General features: G+C 45.0%; 1 long non-coding RNA gene across 1 annotated transcript; it reads right to left on the minus strand.

The window, feature by feature from the left end:
* Positions 1-6,387: 6,387 nt before the first annotated feature.
* LOC114015240 (uncharacterized) lies at positions 6,388-14,075 on the minus strand. Its single transcript, XR_003559048.2, has 3 exons — positions 13,941-14,075; positions 10,795-11,907; positions 6,388-7,007 (listed from the first exon to the last, which is right to left on the minus strand). It is a non-coding gene; the product is annotated as an uncharacterized LOC114015240 (long non-coding RNA).
* Between the last annotated feature and the right edge of the window lie 311 nt (positions 14,076-14,386).

The raw sequence follows: 14,386 nt of genomic DNA on the forward strand, positions 1-14,386 counted from the left end.
CTGAAATGTGGAGCATGGCTTAACTCAAGAGATAGTGATGATGATAATAACTTAGCATTTATCCAGTAACGTCCGTGGTGGGAAGCGCCGTGCTGAGCTTTAGTGGTTATTGATATTAGTTTCCCTCATGTATCAATCTGGTAACTTATCAGGGTGAAAAAGCATTTGGTCAATAATCTCGATTTAAAACTACTGTGGAGCAGCACATTAATTGGATGCAGGCATTGGACCGGGAAGGTCTGGCAGAGCTAAACAGAGGGACTGGGCTGGCAATCTGTTTCCAAAGCAGAGTGGCACAAAGTGGCAGAAACTTCAGGAGTGTCAAACCAGCTCTGAAGACTTACTGCAGAAAGGTTTTGGGTACTTGGCACAGGGTGGATGTTGAGCTGTTGTAGTCTGGCTCCCTGGGAAGGTGTATCCAGCGGCATCTTTGCACGCCTGGTTGCCTGCCTTTGAGTGGCGTTCTGCAGAGGTTAGGTGAGACGAATCCGGGCCAAAGTGCTTAATGATGCTGCGTTGTAATCTTCAAGTAACCCTGTGAGTAAGGCAGAGCTCTACTGCCCTCGGGCAGTATTATCGCAGCCTCTGATTAGGAAAGCAAATTATTTCTCCAGCCTTTGGAGCGGCTACTTTCTTTCCCTCAAACCAGTTGTCTTGGCCACGGTGCCTGGGGAAGGAAGGGAGCAGTCCCTGTGCTTGGAAGTGGGCTGCAATTAAGTGCTTAAGTGACCCACCTAGGGATTACCTTTGGCTGGGGAGGATTCTCGATCAACTCTAAAATAGACTGATACAATCTGATCCACAACAGGCTCCCAAAGTCTCCGTGACAGCTGAATTAATTGAACAAAGCTACTCACAACAGCAGCACCTGCACATGTAAAACTGACTGGCAATTCCAGTTAACAGCATCTGGCAGTTTCAATAGAAGTGTCAACAGACCATGCAAAGGTTACTGGAATTAAAGGGAATTACAGAATTGGTTTTAAAAACTTAATAAGCTCATGAACTCGGAAGATTGGATATACAGGATCTGGTTTTTAAAGCTGTTCTAGTGCATCCTTCTGGCAGAGGTTATTTCTTTGACCATCTGTGAATGCTGAGCACAGAAATAAGGCTCGTGGCAAACTTTCCTTTCACTATTTCTTTCCTAAAGCAACGTTGTTCACAAGCTCCCTAGGAAGAGAAGCAAGCCATGGGAAAGAAAAGAGTAGCATTAGGTATGGCTGGTGCAAAAGTCTAGATTGCTTCAAGTCACAGGAATTTTGTCATGAATTTCAGGGACTTGACAAGCGTTTTGTTTGTGAAGTTTTGATATAAACGAAGTGGAACACAGCATCAAAAACAGTGAAAGATCTTTAATGGATTTTGTTGGACTTCGGTTCAGGACCTGAACAAGAAGTCTAACACCCCTGAAATCAGTGGTACTTCTGCTGATGACATCAGCAGAATTTCATCTACTAACCTCTACCTGACTGAAACAGATTCTAAAAACTTTCTATCGGCCAAGCTAGTTTTAGTGACAAGAGTTATCCCTGTGCCATGACAGCAGACGTGACTAAGGGGCACTCAGGGATGGAGAACTCCTCTGAATCCTCCTGTGTGCTTCCAAGACAGGTTTCATCATTCATACCCCCAATCATTAGGCACTCATGATGCGCATTGCAATGCCTGCAGAAGAAGTGTTGATGCTTTTGGGTAAATTAAGCCACTGGAGGTTTCCCAGCAGGGGAATATGAAAAGCCTCCTTTCTAATGCGATGACAACAACGTGTCCTCATACCTGTGCATCTCACCTCTAAGCCAGTATCCCCATTCTTACCAAAAGTCCTCCTGACTACTGCAAAACCAGCCTGAACTATGTACAGGGTATTCATAGGCTTGATGCGTGTGCAAACAAGAAACAACGTTGTACTCCAAAATCTGTAACAAACTGCAAACCCTCTTGTTGAGATGCAGAAGAGATGCAAGTTCCTCAGTGAGTTACGCCTTGGTAACGAAGGAGTGCATGTTCAGCTGCCTCCCCATCAGCTCATCAATCTCTCATATCTAAGGCTGCCATTGTAATTTTTTTTTTTTTTTATGTCAAAGAACAGATTTATGTGTAAACAGGCAAAAATAAGTAAAAGGAATGGAAATGAATGGCCACCCTTCATTAGGCCACTCCCCAGGTCCTTCATGCAGACATGAAATATGCCAGTGTAAAATCTTCGTTGCTTTACATGCTTGCTTCAGGAAATCACTTGCAAACATTCCCATTAGTGTTTCTCTTTGTAAACCGGTAACTGAACCTTAAACTAGTATTTGTGGCAGAGGCTGCACACAATGCAACGCCAGCCTTCCTGGCTTGGGGGAGAAATGCCTCTTTCGGCTGGGCAACAGTGTGTTGGTTAAGCAAAGCGGGGGGACCACCGGCTGCTAGTTTCCACCTACGCTTTGACACTCCTGTGCTGTGTGGCCTTGGGCACGTCATTTAACCTTCCTTCCCTGGTTCCTTCTTTTGTAAAGCTGCAGGATGAATACCTACCTTCCCTGACAGTCTCTGCTGCAGGGGTTTTATACAGAACAATAGAAATGAGTTCAATTTTTAAGAAAAATGAGTCAAAGACCCAAACAGTATCACTCTCTCTTTAGCACTGAGTTATGTGTCCCATCAAGCATAGCTTTGGGCAACAAGGTGAATAAAGTCGCAATGTCATATTGCTTAGACACCTGCTAACTGTACCATTTGTAAAGTTTGCCCATTATTAGCAGAGAGAGAGGAAGAAAAGCAAAAAGTCTGGCATATCTGCAATTTGGGTTTTGCTGCTTTCATTAGAAATTCTTCCTAAAGCAATTGAAGGTCTAGCTGGCCTTGAATGTTGTGGAAAAAAAAGAGAGAAATCTCCTGCTTCCCTTTGAAACGTGCTGCTTCCCTCTGAAAAATGCATGGAAAAGACAAACATTTGGAATGTGTACCTGTAATCTGTGCCCTTCCTCTCACCAACTGGTAGTCACAGGCAGCTGATAGGAGCAGCAGTCCACAAAAAAAAAAAAAACTATATACACGACCGACAGCTTTTCAATGATTTTTTTTTTTGCATTTTCAGAGTTGGAATAATGTCATCACTGTGTAACATTGCCAGATTCTCTGATCTCCACAAAAACATAAGCTGTATCCGTAATGTTAGAGAACACTTCTCATTTGCAAAAATTTGCATTCCTAAGAAGTGCATTAGAAAGGCAAAATTCTTTGCAGAAGCCGCTGTTCAGAGCGTGCAGGGCTGCCCGATGCAAGCACACGCTCACAAATGCTATATTCCTAAAAGAGCAGAGAACAAATAAGGGAAGGAAAGAGTTTCCAGAGCCCTTTGGAGAAAGTTTCAAGGACACTGCAAAACTAACAGTTTGTGGGTGGGGTGGTTGCAGGGCAGCTGCTTTGGGCTGCTGGAGGATGCTCATGCTGGAGCCGTGGCCAGCAGTGGGGCTTTGCTACCCGCTGGGTAACTTTGCTGGCTGCTGCGCGGTCTGAGCCCAGGCTGTCCGAGGAAAGGAACCCAGCTGGGCTCAGCCCGGCAGTGACATGGGGAGCCTTAAGTGTCGTCATCTTCTGCTCATGAGCAAACCTCAGAAATCCTATGTCCCCAGAGCAGAGAGGGGAGATTGTTGTGATTCTGGCTGGATGAAGAAGAATGAGGTGTTTTGTTCCTATGTCACCTTGGTGGGAGCTGCTTGACTCTGCTTTTGTATGTAAGGGTTGAGGAGCATCGCCACTGAGCTGGTTCAGTGCATTCATTCCGTGTTCAGGTTTTGAGGCTATTATGGCATTGGGTCACTTACTTGGGTTCCTGTAGGTTGCTTGACATGCCTCCTGGCAAAGAATAATTTTTCCAGCTGCACTGCTGCAAAGCATGTGTTTGATTTTTTTTAAGTCAAGGCTAATAAATGCAAAGCAGATGGGGAGGTGTCCTCTGCCTCAGAGAGGCAATTCCATCAGTTGATGACTTGCACAGCAGGTCACAGCTTGAGCAGAAAAGTTGATGTCCTCTCACAGCTTTTGGGCTTGGTGGGCAAGGACAAACATCTTATTTACTTTATTTATTTATGGATAATAATTTAGGGATGAAAAATTGCAGGGAAGTATCTGAAATGAACTTTGGCTATTCCATTTCCAAGGAAGAAACAAACAAATTTTGCTTTCAGGCTCAGACTGTGTGCCTGTTGCTAGCACAGACACCAATTTTTAAAGGAAACTTCCCAAAGCGAAAGTTTTAATGAGTCCTCAACACCATATTGCATCCCTTGGATTTGCATCATTTGAACCATATTTCTACACGTAACTTTTCCAAGTGGTGCACAGCACTTTATTTGCATGAATGCCTCTGCATGAGTGATTCATACTTCCAAACTCCGGATGTACAAAAGGGGTCCAGACATTTGAACAAACAAGTATAGCATTTTTCTTCTGTTTCCAGTGGCTTATCCATGGACAGTCAGTGTGTCCATTCAGGAGAAATTCAAACAACCGTTTTCAATCTCCTCTGGGCCAAAAACCTATTAAACCATCTCTACCTGCAGCTTGTGCCCTGCAGAATGGGCAGGCTGGGGTGCTGCACCCCACATCTCTCACCTGTGCTGTGGCAAGGGATGCTCTGGGACCGTGTTGCAGTCTATGGCTAGTCAGATCCCCAGCTTGCACTCTGTCCAGGGACAGTGGAGCTGCCTTGGAGGCTTTCATTACACTATTGCTTTGCAGGAGAATATCAGAGAGCCTGAGAATGAAGATCTGCTCTTCCCTGTGCCTTCATCTCCCTTGCCTCTGGGCTATGCCCACAAGCTGGAGTTTGCTCTCACAGCTCCAAACAAAAGGGAACCCAGGAGAGCACAGGAAGATTTCATTCCCTGATGTAATCACATCCTAAAAGAAAAAAGCCCTCTTGTCCTGGAAATAGGTACATTAAATAACTCTCCAATGTTCTCAGCTCAGTGTTCAGCCTGAGCATTAAAACCCTTTAAAACAACTAGGGAAGCCATCTGATTTTACTATGTCAGTAATGATGCTACAGCTTTGAGAAATTAATTTCTCCCCCACTGCATCCTCTGTTTGAGAAATGATATCACATTGTGAGATACTGCACCAAGCTTCGCTGATCACATTGCATAACAGGATGCTGGCTAATGATCCGAGATAATAGAAGGCAAAAGCTGAATACATTTTTAAAAATCATCACATGATACAAAATAATGCCAGTACTTGGTACTATGCAAGAGAGGAGAAACTCTTCTAAATGGGCTACCCAGATGCTCCATCAGAAAGAACGTATTTTCATAACCAGAATTATCCACTTAATTTTTTAAAATTTTTTTGTTATTTTTTCAACAGTGGAATCAATGAAACACCTTAGGCTGGATGCTCAGCAGGTGTAAATCAGCAGTGCTCCACTGGAGTTGATGGATCATTATTTCCTGCTGCTGGAAAAGGAAACTAAGAATAGACGCAGTCAGCAGTTAAAAGTTCTCTAGTCCCAAGCAAGTGCTTGCAACGTTGGCATCATTAACATCAAGCAAAATCCTGCCCTCATTGTAGATTAATAGCAATATTCTCATCAAAGCTTCAGAATATCTACAGCAGGGACCCCAGGTGAAATCCAGCCAGCATCACTTAGCGTTAGTTAAATCCAGCTGCCGGTGCTTATTAAGAAGGTTAAACTTTGCAACAAGGACACTGCAGCTTATGCAAGCAATGACTCGCCTTCCCTGACCTTGCTTTGCGGCTGGTGCTGCACGTTTCTCACCAACAACACTGACAAACTTCAGTGCAAATCCAAAATTACATGGAAACCTCGTGATCTTCCACTTTCCTTAGCTTGGTGATGGTCTCACTTTTACAAGGCTGAACATGTGAAAATCAAGGGTGGAGGACAAGGAGAGCAGACACGAGAGAGGGGGAGAGATGAATTGCTCTGCCCAATAAAACAGTCCAGTCTGTTTTTTGACCCATTGCTGTTCATTACTCACAGCTCCTTGGGTGAATGGATTTTTGTTCCTATTCAGAATAATTCTCAGATCTCTTACCAAAAAAACCCATCAAACAGGAGTATGCTTGTTCAGTTTCCCCCTGGAAAAATTTCAGAGTAATTAGGAAGCAGAAAGAATACATATGGCCAGCCATATAGCTGGAATAATAATCAAGAACAGCGAGGGTGGGGGGAAGAGTCGGACAGCACTGCCTGTGAGACAGCCTGGGCTGTTTGGAAACTGTGTGCCCAAGCAGCATCTGGTCAATTATAAGAAATGCATCAAATGAAATTCAAATTCACTCACAAATGAATTAAGATGAGAGGAAAGGGGAAACATTTGCAAAGAATTTAATTAGAATGAGTAATTCAGACGGTCCTACCTTACCTTTTCAAAAAACTATATAAATATTTACTCCACTTTCCCATGCCCAGGCTTGTGATGGTACCCATCTTGCTGCTGCCACTATGGAGTCGTATGTTGGGCTTTTGCTCGGGGTTATTCTTGCAGCGTGATGCACAGCGCACGGCCCCTCACCCAGAGTTACTATTTTTCATAGTGTTTGTATGTAGAGGGCTTTGTGGTGAGTTGCTGCCTGAGTGGGAAACAGGAGTGCTTCATGCACATAGCCAGGTGTGTGTGACAGGAGGGAAAGATTCCTTGTGATCCTATGGAGGCAAAAAATATCCTATGGTCATGACCAAGGCTGGAGGGTCTCGTCAGGAGTGTGTCCTCTGTGTGTCTGGGTTGGGATCGCTGTCTGAGCCCGTGCGTCCCTCCTGTTCACTTGGAAAGCCTCTCTCCATGAAAGCCTGCAGGTGTTAATGACCTGCAATACCCGTTAGTTTTGATGGTACTAAATGGGGTAATCGAAATCACAATGAAGGAAAAGCCTGGATGAAGATACTCTTTAATGAGGTTCTGTGTCATGTAACATAGCTGCTCCTGTCTTTCCACTGCCCGCCCAGCAACGCAGCGTTCTTCAGGACAGCATTTCTGCATGTGTTTGAACTCCTGCAAAAACAGAGGCAAAAGCTTAAAATTAAGCATGCACTGAAGCACCATCCTGAACTGGTTCTGTGCTTGCTTAGCACAGTATAACAAGACACCCCATCATCAAAGAGTGGGCAGGGAACAGAGATGCTCTGCAAATAAGTGTTTAGTTATATTTCCTCTATTGCCTGTTCCTCTGTCCCTCCAGGGTCAAGTGCAGAACCATGTCTCCTGCACCACAGGCTCATTAGCCTTATTTATCTCTTGAAGGGGTGGACATGGATTCTGACATTTAGCATGGGAAAGCAGATCTTCAGCACCAATCTGGAGATTAATTGTTGACATTTCTCTCCTTTTACTCCTTTGATGTGTGTGGAAAAAAAAATTAAATAAATATATGTAGATTTAAAGGGATGTGAGTGGGAGAGGAGCAGCCCAGCTAAAGGACAGCCTGGTGATGCAGAGCAGAGGCCACCATGCTCCCCTGGGGTGATTGCTCCTAATGAGAGAGCAACAGCAGTGACGAGCAAAGTGAGATTTGCACAGCCCATCCAAGTGCAGGAGGTGTCAGAAAAATCATTCATCTCACATTTCCCACCCCCTTCCTCCAGCACATGGCTCAGCTGTGAACAGGTCTTCACACCAGCGTCTGCACACATGGAGCCAGCACAAACAAGGAGCAAGTGCTGCATGTATGGCCTTCCTTAATGCTATTTCTTTGTTGCCTCCTGCTATTTTCAGTGGTGCACCAAGGCTATTTAGCCTGTTTTTGTTGTTTGCGGCAGGCTGGATGAATGCGTGTGTGGTTTGGTGACAGTAGACAAAAGCAAATTGCAGCTCAGAAACCAGAGAAACTAAACCAGTCTCATCACTTTGGTCACCTACGCTGTACTTGGACAAGCAAAGGTGGGAGAAATTAATGAGTAAACATGGTTTGAAAGCCTGGCCCCGGTTAAACTGGTATCAAAGAGCCCAGCTTCAGTAGGTGCAGGATTTCTGTGGAAATAAGGCCCACCTGTCTGCTTAATGACAGCCCCAGGCAGCATCGGGCACATAACACCCTGCCTCTGAAGGCTGGGATGGGGAAGTGCTCCTTCAGCCCTGAGCACTAGCTAAGGCAGGTTTCTGACAGGTAACACCTTTAAAGCCCTGTCTTGGTGTAATAAAGGGATGCCTGAACCCAGGTTCCTAAAATTTTCTCCATTTTGGATCCTCCCCTAAGGCAGCAGAAAGAGAATGGGTTACTTTATTGTAGGTCCATAATTAAGACTTTTTCTAGTTACATGTCCCACTTGTTTTCAGCCAGAGCAGAGATGCCAGAGCCACTTGTTGCCTCTAACCATGACTGTCAGATGCTTCTTTCAGCGTCAGAGCTGAACCTTCCCCAGAAAACAGCAGATGTTTGCTGACTGCATCCTCCCAGAGCATCCCCGGTCTGCCCATGGGTTGCTGCCACGTGGCACTGACAGCATGAAAGTCAAATGGTGCCTTCAAACACAGCATCACTCCCAGGCAAAACCTGCCTCACACAGTGGAGTAGCACCCGGTGTGATCTTTCTTTGATAAAACACTGTGGATAAGGATTTGATCTTCCCAAGAACAGGAAAATTCAAAATGTTGCTAGAGGGATTAAATACCTACATCTTTTAATGAAGAAAAAATTCATCATTACTGTTACTATAGCAGACAGGAAGACATCGCCAGACAGTAAATCTGTCGTGGTGGTTATTGCCATTTAATATTGAGTCAATATAAGTAATGTCTTGGAGTCTTTCCACATAAACTGATAAAGCAGCCAGGACATGGGCTGCTCTCCAAGTAGCAAGTAGTTTGAACTTGAGATTTCTGTAATAATTTTTCTCACTCTGCTGAGGAGGAAAGGGTAGACTTAAGGGCTAAGGCATTTGCTGGAAAACTGGACTGAAATCTTGGCTTTGGCTTCCTATGTGACCTTGGGCAAGACATTTAATCTCTCTGAATTGCTGTGGAAGGGAGATCTCACTTCTGCCACCCCAGGAAACTTATTTAGATTCTCTGGGATACAAATTGTCTTTTATTATGGTTTGTATTATCTCAGCTTGATCCAAGATCTGGTGTGTGTCTTGGATTCGGAACATAGGAGACATCTGTGAAAGATGATATATTCCATAAAATTCAGTTCACAAGAATCTTTTAACAAAGACCCTAAGGTCTTTCATTCAGAAAAATCTGGTAGAAGATCTGGTAATGTCATTGTTCTGTTTAATTGTGCACACAGCCTTGGAAAATTCATCAACATGCCTTGCCCTGGTGTGAGATTCAAAATGTTTGGCTCATTGCTATTGAAAATCATGGTTCTTGCTGCTGCCATTGAAAGAACTTTTTGCTGTAAATAGTGTCCCAAAGTAATTCCTATGAAAAGACTGTATGCAGAGATCAATGTGCAGTGGCTGGCCCGAGAGGATTAAATAGCAGTATGTCTTCAAAGCATTAGGATGAAAGACAAAAGCCCTGTGCCCACAGAGGCACCGTGTCTCCATGTCCTCCGGGTCCAGTCACAAATCTGTGCTGGAGAACGGGCCCAGGGCTTCATCCAGAGCAGATGGGGAAGGGTGAGGGGAGGTTTTGCAGCCAGGGAACTGTCTTGCGTGATGCAGGGGTGCACACTGTGACAGCTGGTGGCATAGGCAAACAAGCCCTCCTGCACCGCTCCTCCTCTCTCCTCCTCCCATTCTCCAGCACCCTAATAAATTGTACTGCGCCAACACAGGATTAAAAGGAGGAGGGAAGCACCAGTTGTTACAATCAGTGAGCTGTGGGGTTTTCAAACTATGGGTGATTCTGGGTATTGGTTTTAGACACGGAGTCTCAGGTTAGGATGCGAGCCAAGGGACTGAGACAGTCGGTAGCGACAAATAATGCTTAAATACTGTGGCAAGCCCTCATCCACATCCCCAAGTTCAGCCCTTTTCATTCACTAAACCCCACCTTTATGGTCCAAGCCCCATGCAGTCACACTGATGTGGGGTACAGTCACCCTCCCTCCTCTCTCCATATGTGTATTTGGTTGACTTCCTTTGCTGTTTTTCCTTCTCTTTTCCCAGCTGTCTGCACTGCTGTAGTCCCCTGTTGACACGGAGGGAGGGCAGACGTAGCTTGTTGCTAAAACCACTTGCCTTTGGCTGCCAGATTATAGTCCTGCTCGTGCCTGGTGGTCACTAACCTGTGGGTGATGCTGGGATGCTGCAATCAAGCCCCAGCCACCTCCTGCAGCTCCGGCTGAGCAGTAACAGAGATGTAATTGCACTAAGATTTCTCTTTGTTGCCTTAAGACATCTTTGAACTTTCTTTTGTTCAATGTGTATTCCAGCTCGACTCAGCAAAGAGCTCTAATGGGGTAAACGTGGCAATACACTTAGGTAAACCTGTCCCAAGGGAAAACAGTCTAAATCTTTCTGGTTTGAAAAAGCCTCAGTCAAAGGTTTCCATCAAGACACTGAACTGATGTAGCAGTTTCACAGTTGTTTAATATTTATATAATCATGCTTAGCATCCAAATAGGTCAGGAACCTATTGTGCTACATAAAAGACAGACATGTTCACATGCGCAGTCTCCAGCACATTTTGAAAGCATCACTGATGCCTCCAGACTGTTACTGCAGCCACCAGTACTTGCCTAATGGGAAAAATGAGTACTGAAGGTGTTCCTTAATGCAATGAAAACCCTTTGTGGAAGTGTTCAGATACACAGACAATTGAGTTTTCTCTGAGCTTCTGTTCTTGAAGGCTTAATTTCAGACAAGGAGATCTCTGAACTAGTGGCACTTACCTCCTGTCTCTGTGCGGGCAAGTTCTGTATTGATTCTGGATCCAGATACGCTGGTTATCAGGGCTCCGGTTCAGGGTTGCTCCAGGAACTGTGCAAGGGATTGGGCAGTTTGTATTTCTTCTTTCCCTTCCTTCTGCCTCTCTCCGCCTCCAGACACACGTGCTCAGATGTTTACTTGCTCTTGTACGTGGCTGCAGGAGGAGTTAGGTGTACAGAGTGCTACTTGCATGCACTCCTGTATTTCTCTATACACCAGGATAATGCTGGGTTCTGAATAGTTTGATGATAGTATTTCTGCACTTTAATTTAGCAACCCAGGCCTTTGTGGCCCTTGAATTGGTGCAGGCAGAATACGCCCAAAGGGAGCTGTGACCATGCAAAATCCTGGCAGAGGGGAAAGGCAAAAAGAAGGAAGAAATAACGGCTCTGGCCATAGCTCCTCTCTGCTAGCAGCACAGCAGATGGTGGAGGGTTACTAGACAGCAGTTCCTTGAGGCTTAGCATAAGCCAGGAAACAATAAAAGAAAGAGGGGAAAAGAAGATAGAAAAGGGAATTTAAACAGATTGTCATGTCACTGTTCTATTCCTGCCATCTCAGCGGGAAATTAATCACATAATGTCACGTAAAAAAAGCTAGCCCTGAAGGTCCAATGCAAAAATAGCTCTGCCTTGAGGGCACGAGAGAATCAAACCTCAGGGGAGGAAAAAGGAAAACAGTGATGGGGGCAGGGAGGGCAGCACGGGCTGTGCTGGGAGGGGGAGCAGTTCATTTGGCCAAAACCCAGGCTTAGATCTGTCCCATCGATGCATCTCTGAGAAGTGGGAGAAAAGTAAAAGTCGACCTGGGGTAACGCAGCTCCCCTGTGAAAGCATCTTTCTGCTCTGGGTGGGGGTAGAAGGCTGGGGGGGCTGCAGCAGGGCAGGTGGGGAAAGGGCTTGTTGGCTGGAGGAGCCAGCCTGATGGAGCCACGAGTCAGCAACGCCTTGGCATCGCAGAGAAGTAAATGGACCGTTCTCTTAATTGCAGATTTACAGCCAAGATGGGTTCAGAGGAGTCCATATTTCTTCAGAGGAGTTGGATGGCCGTGGAGAGAAGGCTCCCTGGAGAGAGATCTAGGATATGGATGGACGTTACCCATAAATACAGTGAAATAAGTTTCCCATTAGACTTAAATTCAGTGAGGCGGCATGAATCACCTTAAACATGCATAACTCCCCCTTATATATCACCACTGCTGAAACATTAATTAACCCATAACAACCATCCCTAGACACTCAAAAAGATCTCATTCATTCCTCTATCCCAGCACAACTGCTGGAGAAACAAAATAATGGTTTCTGTGTCAAACTGCAACCTGTGCATTTGGTGCTGCAAAAAGCTGTGGGGAGTCCTTCGCTCTTCATCTGGGAGGTAACTAAGGACCCATGGGACTACATGGCCCAGGGGAAGGGGTGGCTTTGAGACCTCTGCTTGGTTCTTTAAGATACTCATATGCTCAAGTGCTTTGCCTGGACAATACCTGCCTGAAATGTGGTTGGTTTCCTTTTTCATTCATTGGTTTTATACAGCTCTACCAAAAAAGATCACGTTGACTTGCATTAGGTTGCACAGATTGGTTTGAACTTGGTTTCCAATAAGAGAGAGGCAGCTGAAAGAGCAGAGCAAGGCAAATAAAGAAAAGCTGCTAAGCAAATAAAAGGGTTATTTAAAGTGGCTGCATCCCTATCTGGAGCTCCTAGTATTTGTATCTGTGCCAGGAAGACCAGAAGCCAAAAACAGAGAAAGAAAGGGAACTAAGTGGAAAAGAGAAATTAATTCTCAAGTAGCTGAGAACAGGTGCTTCATTTGGGCACTTGGATGTGAATGTACTGCAGTTGGTTGCTCTATCGACAGGGGAATTCAATAAGTGAGGCTGATGCACTGATGACAGAGCTCAAAGAATGAAAACCTGTGTAAATTAACTCCCTTCACCAGACTGTGCTTTATTGAAAAGCACAACTTGTCAAGGCAATACCTTGAAGGTCACAGCTGCAGCAGCTTGGGCAAAAACCCCTAAAACCTGAACCTCCTGAATACCTCATGTAACTAAAGGGACTTGAGTTGCAACCCTTTATTTTTCCTTCTGCTGACAGAAGGCTGGTGCCTGCCTGACTTCTGCAATGGAAATGTGCTTGCTTAGATCCCCGAGCCATGACAAGGGAAGAAGAAATGGTCTGTACAGCTTCCCACACTGCCGGGAGGGCAGCAGGGGAAAGCAAGCCCTTCCTTGGCTCGGCTCGGCTCTGGTGGCGTGCTGCACCAGCCAGGACACCTGAACTGCTGCTGGAGGTGGTGTAAGGAGCTTCTAGAATGGGCCAACAAGAAATTGCTTCCCCTGCTCCCAGTGCAAGGAAGAAGCAAGACAGGAATCGTGCCTATCAGCTAGGGCTCCAAGCAGCATTCCTCAGCAGCATCCCTTTACTTAAGCTTGCAGCTAAAGACATAACCTCACCCAGGTGGGTTGTTTCTGTTGAGCTGGGGTCACTGCACATCGTCCAGAGGGAGCTGGGAAGAGCAGCAGCTGTGACACCCCCCTGTCATGGCATGGGTGACGTCTGGTGCTGCAGACAAAGTTATGGCATCCTGACTCCATGGGATGCAGAATGATGTTTCAGAAAAGAGTTAAGAGCATCATGTCAAATATAATTATGAGACAATAACAACCTATTAGTTCCAGTGCCTAATTTTAAACCTCAGACTGTCTAAAAACCCTCAGTCTGCTTTTAGAAGAGCTGTCAGCTCCTCAACATATGAATAAGAAGCATAGAGAATGGATAATCTCTGCCTGTCTTAGGGCTAAATACCGTCTTCTAGAAAAGGTAAAATTCCCATTTCATCATTTACTCATTGAAATTTTTCTTTATGGCTAGATATGAGCAGTTTCCCCCGGGATGAGCAGGCTAACACAAGGACTTTATCTGATTTGACTCTGAGCTGTTGCAGTCCTTTGAAAAGGCAAAGGCATAGGGGAGAAGCACCATCCTCTGAACAGCTCAGCCAGCTCCTCAGTTATCCCAAATCTGACCAGTTCCTCCTTCCTTTGAAACATCCCACTCTCTTCTCTCATCCCCCTGTGCACTACTGCAGCCTGTCTTTCCATACTCACCCAAGTCATGTTCTCTGGATTAATGTACAGATCAGACTGTTTGCTCTGCAACATCCTTGGTAACTTGCAGGTCAAGGTATCTACAGAGAAAAATCTGATTTGTCATGTGGGCATGAGCTGATAGCAAGGTTTTTATTGTTTGATAGTCTTTAGTTAATGTTATACATATGCAAATAATACCTTTCAAATTTTGAACGCTTTTTAGGTAATTATCATAAATTGCTACACAAAATATCCCCCCCCCAACCCTGTGATGTAGAGTCGAATATTGTATGTATGAATGATGCATCAAAAGTTGCCTGTATCCTGAGTCAGGATATCTTCCACTAATGAAGTCCCTAAAGAAATGCACCACAGACCTTCTGAGCTGAGATAATCTGATGGTTTGGATATATCAAGAGATAGCTAAAATAGCATTAGATGTAAGATCTTCCTAGTAAAATTCA

Source organism: Falco cherrug, chromosome 7 (genome assembly GCF_023634085.1).
Source record: "Falco cherrug isolate bFalChe1 chromosome 7, bFalChe1.pri, whole genome shotgun sequence".
Lineage (NCBI taxonomy): Eukaryota > Metazoa > Chordata > Aves > Falconiformes > Falconidae > Falco > Falco cherrug.